Here is a 6,758-nt window from a genome sequence, read left to right on the forward strand (position 1 = left end):
TCTTTCATTGAGCTGTAGTGTTAACCAAATGAAAAAAAAAAAAACTAAGTAAAATGGTTGGGCCAGTATTGGCATGTGAGAGTCAATTAACGTCAGGTGTTATTACTCATGTTCTCATAAATTTCAGTAGATTCTCTTTCATTGTACTCATTAGACTTTTCCCCTTTAATTTGTGCTTTTCTATGAACTGTATATTCTATAAGGACAAACATTTCTTCTATCTTGTTAACTATTTGGATCCTGAAACTAAGAACACTCCTGAGTACACAGAAAGAATTCAACGAATACTTCTGAATTTCATCTTATCTTTATCTAAGAGCTTTCAGAATACATCCAAAACTTCTCTTATGCTAAACCACATCATCTACAATGACAGTGACCCACACCCACCTGTCCCCAGACACCATACAACTTCTGGCTTTATGATTAAACTGAACTAGTGTAATGTTGAACTATAGAGGCTCCTATTATTTTCACATTTTGCCAAATATTCACTCTTATTTGTTCATGAATAATGCTGCTAGAATAAAGTCTGAAATCACAGCTCTGTCCCTCCCTAGTTCAAACACTTTCAGTGGTTCTCCATTACCCACTTGAAAATTGAAGCTATGTAGTAAAAACACAATTCTCAAAACTATGATTAAGGCTTGGTTAAAATTAAAGAAGAAATTGAGTCAGAGTTAACTTGATGAGCCATGAAAGTCCTCTTCTAATTGATTGAAATATCTTGCACACTTTAAATATGGTACAAAACTTTAACCTTCTGAAAAACATAAAAAAGAAAACAGGAGAATGTTTACTTTTCAAAGACCACTCAATTGTCTTGAGAGATTCAACCCATTTTAGAAATATATGTGTTTTTCTGTGAAAAATAAACCTACATGAGTTTATCTTTAAACACACTACTTATATTGAGTGGAAGGAGGGAGAAGAGTATCGTTCTATGATATAGAGTGTTCTCTTACTGATAGAAAAGCATCCAACACTCAAAAATATGCCTTCAAAATGCCCCCAAAAAAGAGGTCATCCACACACAAAATAATGACTTGTGAGCTACCACAATTATATAATTTGTTTGTTTTTAGTGGGGCAGAACTTAAAAGGGAGATGGAAGAAACTGCTAAGCACTGAATTTCTGATGAATGAAAATTAAAATCATGCCATGTGTAATTTTAAATGTAGGCTTCTTTGAAACATCTTCTTAGCTCTCAATCTCTTGTTTAGAATCTTCCCAATATATTGTATAATATTTGAAATCACTAGTCTAGTTAAATTGGGGAAGAAAATATATATTCTTGATGCAACATTTTGGAAAAGAATCCAATTTCACACCAAATTAGAAAGAGCTCTGCCCTGGCAGAAGAAGAAGAGGTGGCAAGAATACACAGAATAACTGTACCAAAAAGATCTTCAAGACCCAGATAATCACAATGGTGTGATCACTCACCTAGAGCCAGACATCCTGGAATGTGAAGTCAAGTGGGTCTTAGAAAGCATCACTACAAACAAAGCTAGTGGAGGTGACGGAATTCCAGTTGAGCTACTTCAAATCCTGAAAGATGATGCTGTGAAAGTGCTGCACTCAATATGCCAGCAAATTTGGAAAACTCAGCAGTGGCCACAGGGCTGGAAAAGGTCAGTTTTCATTCCAATCCCTAACAAAGGCAATCTCAAAGAATGCTCAAACTACCACAGAATTGCCCTCATCTCACACGCTAGTAAAGTAATGCTCAAAATTCTCCAAGCCAGGCTTCAGCAATACGTGAACTGAGAACTTCCAGATGTTCAAGCTGGTTTTTGACAAGGCAGAGGAACCAGAGATCAAATTGCCAATATCCGCTGGATCATCAAAAAAGCAACAGAGTTCCAGAAAATAATCTATTTCTGCTTTATTGACTACACCAAAGCCTTCAACTGTGTGGATCACAATAAACTGTGGAAAATTCTGAAAGTGATGGGAATACCAGGCCACCTGACCTGCCTCTTGAGAAACCTGTGTGCAGGTCAGGAAGCAACAGTTAGAGTTGGACATGGAACAACAGACCGGTTCCAAATAGGAAAAGGTGTACATCAAGGCTGTATATTGTCACCCTGCTTATTTAACTTATGTACAGAGTACATCATGAGAAACACTGGGCTGGAAGAAGCACAAGCTGGAATCAAGATTGCTGGGAGAAATATCAATAACATCAGATATGCAGATGACACCACCCTTATGGCAGAGAGTGAAGAGGAACTAAAAATTTTGATGAAAGTGAAAGAGGAGAGTGAAAAAGTTGGCTTAAAACTTAACATTCAGAAAACTAAGATCATGGCATCTGGTCCCATCACCTCATGGGAAATAGATGGGGAGACAGTGGAAACAGTGTCAGACTTTATTTTTTTGGGCTCCAAAATCACTGCAGATGGTGATTGCAGCCATGAAATTAAAAGACACTTACTCCTTGGAAGGAAAGTTATGACCAACCTAGATAGCATATTAAAAAGCAGAGACATTACTTTGCCAACAAAGGTCCGTCTAGTCAAGGCTATGGTTTTTCCAGTGGTCATGTATGGATGTGAGAGTTGAACTGTGAAGAAAGCTGAGTGCTGAAAAATTGATGCTTTTGAACTGTGGTGTTGGAGAAGACTCTTGAGAGTCCCTTGGACTGCAAGGAGATCCAACCAGTCCATCCTAAAGGAGATCAGTCCTACGTGTTCATTGGAAGGACTGATGCTGAAGCTGAAACTCCAATACTTTGGCCACCTCATGCGAAGAGTTGACTCATTGAGAAAGACCCTGATGTTGGGAGGGATTGAGGGCAGGAGGAAAAGGGGATGACAGAGGATGAGGTGGTTGGATGGCATCACCGACTCGATGGGCATGAGTTTGAGTAAACTCCGGGAGCTGGTGATGGACAGGGAGGCCTGGCATGCTGCGATTCATGGGGTCACGAAGAGTCGGACATACTGAGCAACTGAACTGAACTGAACTGTCCTGGTTGATGAGCATAGGAGAAACCCAGAGCTTACAAATTTGTCTCTAAGATTGAACACCTTCAGCAGAACTGTAACTTTCTTCAAAACCTGTCAGTGCCAATCACATAACTCAAGAAAGGAAGAAGTAGAAGGATATCAAACCGGTCAATCCTAAAGGAACTCAGTCCTGAGTTTTCACTGGGAGGACTGGTGCTGAAGCTGAAGCTCTGACATTTTGACCACCCGATGAGAAGATATGAGTCATTAGAAAAGACGTTGATGCTGGGAAAGACTGAAGGCAGGAGGAGAAGGGGATGACAGAGGATGTGATGGTTGGATGGCATCACTAAATCGATGCACATGAGTTTGAATAAGCTCAGGGAGTTGGTGATGGGCAGGGAAGCCTGGCGTGTTGCAGCCCATGGTATCACAAAGAGTAAGATACAACTGAGTGACTTGACTGAACTGTACATTTAAGATACTCTGGCTTGATTCCCCCTCCACCTAAAAGTCCAAATAGAGAGAGACACAATTCCATTGCTACCTAAAACATGATTAATTTGTTGAACAATCAGCAAAGTTGCCTCCTTTACAATGTTACTACAGGTAATTATCACAAATTGTATTTTAAGTTATTTATATTTTTTCAAGTTAACCAAAGATATAAATTACTCATTTTAAGGAGTAGTTCTTTTATGTAAGTGAACAGATTTCATTCTAATTTTGAGGCTCATGAAAAGGAAGATTAGTGACCAGGCTTAACTCACTCCTAGGGATCTTTCAATTGTTATAAAATACATAATAGAGTACATGCAGCTGTACTCTGTAGGTTTCCAAATGGCCCAGTTAACTTCACTAGTTTAGATGTATGTAAATAAAACTTGTTAAAGAAAAATCAATCATGTTCATACTGCAATCGGGAAATGAAACATGGGTGGTCATCTAAAAATATCAGCCAAGGATTAAGCTATGCTGAACATCTCAAAAAAAAAAAAAAAAAACAAGTCAAAAATCAGCTTTGCCAAATTTCAAAATACATAAATACTCACTGGAGATTAAGAACAATGTTAAGTGATGACTATTATTCAAAGGAAACCCTCTTACACTGTTGGTGGGAATGTAAACTAGTACAGCCGCTATGGAGAACAGTGTGGAGATTTCTTAAAAAACTGGAATTAGAACTGCCTAATGACCCAGCAATCTCACTTCTGGGCATACACACTGAGGAAACCAGATCTGAAAGAGACACGTGCACCCCAATGTTCATAGCAGCACTGTTTATAATAGCCAGGACATGGAAGCCCATCAGCAGACGAATGGATAAGGAAGCTGTGGTACATATACACCATGGAATATTACTCAGCCATTAAAAAGAATTCATTTGAACCAGTTCTAATGAGATGGATGAAACTGGAGCCCCTTATACAGAGTGAAGTAAGCCAGAAAGATAAAGAACATTACAACATACTAACACATATATATGGAATTTAGAAACATGGTAACGACAACCCTATATGCAAAACAGAAAAAGAGACACAGAAGTACAGAACAGACTTTTGAACTCTGCGGGAGAAGATGAGGGTGGGATGTTGCAAAAGAACAGCATGTATATTATCTATGGTGAAACAGGTCACCAGCCCAGGTGGGATGCATGAGACAAGTGCTTGGGCCTGGTGCACTGGGAAGACCCAGAGGAATCGGGTGGAGAGGGAGGTGGGAGGGGGGATCGGGATGGGGAATACGTGTAAATCTATGGCTGATTCATATCAATGTATGACAAAACCCACTGAAATGTAAAGTAATTAGCCTCCAACAAATAAAAAAAAAAAATGAAGAAAAAATAAATAAATAAATAAATAATATAAATTTTAAAAAGTAAAATAAAATACTGGTTTTTTTAAAAAGTGAAAAAAAAAACTTAGAAAATGATTACAGTGCCACAGATGACGGCATATTGAGGATTTTTAAGTAGCATATTTTTGCTTTCAAAAACTAATCCAACATTCTTGTCATAACTTGCTTCATTCTCCAAATATTTCTTTCACATTGTCATTATTCTCCCAGCTGCAGTTTGATGTTTCTGTACCTAAAACTCCATATGAATGTAGCACAATAATCTACTTGTTCAAAGGTCATCTAGTCCTGTTGGTTTAACATTTTCAATCATAAATAACTTAAGCTTTCATCTTATATAGAGAAATTCTGTGATCTCAATAGTATCTAGGGTCTTGCACAAGGAGTGAGTCCATAGGTAAAGGTTTTCATTATCCAAAACTGTTTTGTGTAAATTGTTTCTTCCTTTCTTAATTCAGTTACTCCTCATGATTTATCTCTTGTAATTAATGCCTTCTCTCTATTCCCCAAATGAAATCACAGCTCTTCCACTTCCCTTCTCCAAAACACTAAACAAGTGTGCTCATTATGCCAATAGTTTTATCAAAGATTTATGAATAGTGAAATATGCAAAACAGGAAACAGTTTCAGAATGAAAGTGAAAGTGACTCAGTCATGTCTGATTCTTTGTGACCCCAGGGACTATACAATGTATGGAATTCTCCAGGCCAGAATAGTGGAGTGGGTTCCCTACTCCAGAGTATCTTCCCAACCCAGGGATCAAATCCAGGTCTCCTGCACTGCAGGCAGATACTTTACCAGCTGAGACACAAGGGAGCCTGAGTCCCTAAATCTCATGACCACGTCCCACATTGGGACATCTTATTTATTGACCATATGCCTTCTTAAGTCCTGACATAATTAAATGTTTCTGAGCATCCTTACTGCTCGTGCCCTGCTCTCTGAAGTATAAACACTAGAAAGCATTCCAAATTCAGGTTTTTAATTTTGCAGAAGTTGTAATTTCCCTTTTTGAGCAAATCATCTCTATAATATATGAGCTTAAAAGGCTTCCTCTGTCTGACAACAACAGCAAAAGACAATCAAACTGTTTTGCTAAAAAGAAGAAAGAAATACCCACCTTGAGAACAGTTCATATGTCATTCTGAGACAGAGAAGAGTCAACTTTAAATCAGGAGTGTTTTCTTATATTTCATGCTCACTGAAATAGAATAACATAATCAAGAGTATATAGAGTATACTGAAGAATAATACACTTGAAATCAGAATGATAAGAAGTTAGTTTACAATTTTTCTTTCTAAAGCTGTATGACTTTAAGTAAATCATTATCCAGACTTGGCTTCACTTTCCCACCCATGCAAAACATGAATTTTGATGATTGGCTATGTGTCAATTTGGCTTACAAAGGTGAAAAATAAACTCTTTGCCAAAAGAAGCTTAACACTAAATGTTTACAGATGGGAAATGGATTATCCTTGATACTCTTAGAACCAACAATCTAAAGAAGGTATTTAAAGAAGATATATTATTGCCTTGTTAAATATGGAAGATAAGAGTAGAAACAGAGTATCTTATTTACCATTCTTATTTCAAGTTGATAGATAAAACCAAGCCCAGTGATATGTTTTCAGTCTAGTGTTACGTAATTCCTTATTTGGAGACCGTTCATCTTTTCCCAGTGTAAAAATAAATTCAAAATGATAATGAAAAGAGATAATATATTCACTATTTAATATTATTACTATGCAAGAAAAGGAAATTATATGTATTTTGAAAACTGTGAGAGAAATATATAAAAATGGAAATAAATTATTCAAATAGGACTCAAAGTTCTTTAAGATACTAGGTAAAAAAAGATGATAAAAAATATGGCAAGAAGGTTGTCACTAAAATTAAACACTCAACATCTCACTGTCTTGTAACTCATGCATACAGACAGTTCTAA

The sequence above is a fragment of the Cervus canadensis genome, chromosome 29 (genome assembly GCF_019320065.1).
Source record: "Cervus canadensis isolate Bull #8, Minnesota chromosome 29, ASM1932006v1, whole genome shotgun sequence".
Taxonomy (NCBI): Eukaryota; Metazoa; Chordata; class Mammalia; order Artiodactyla; family Cervidae; genus Cervus; species Cervus canadensis.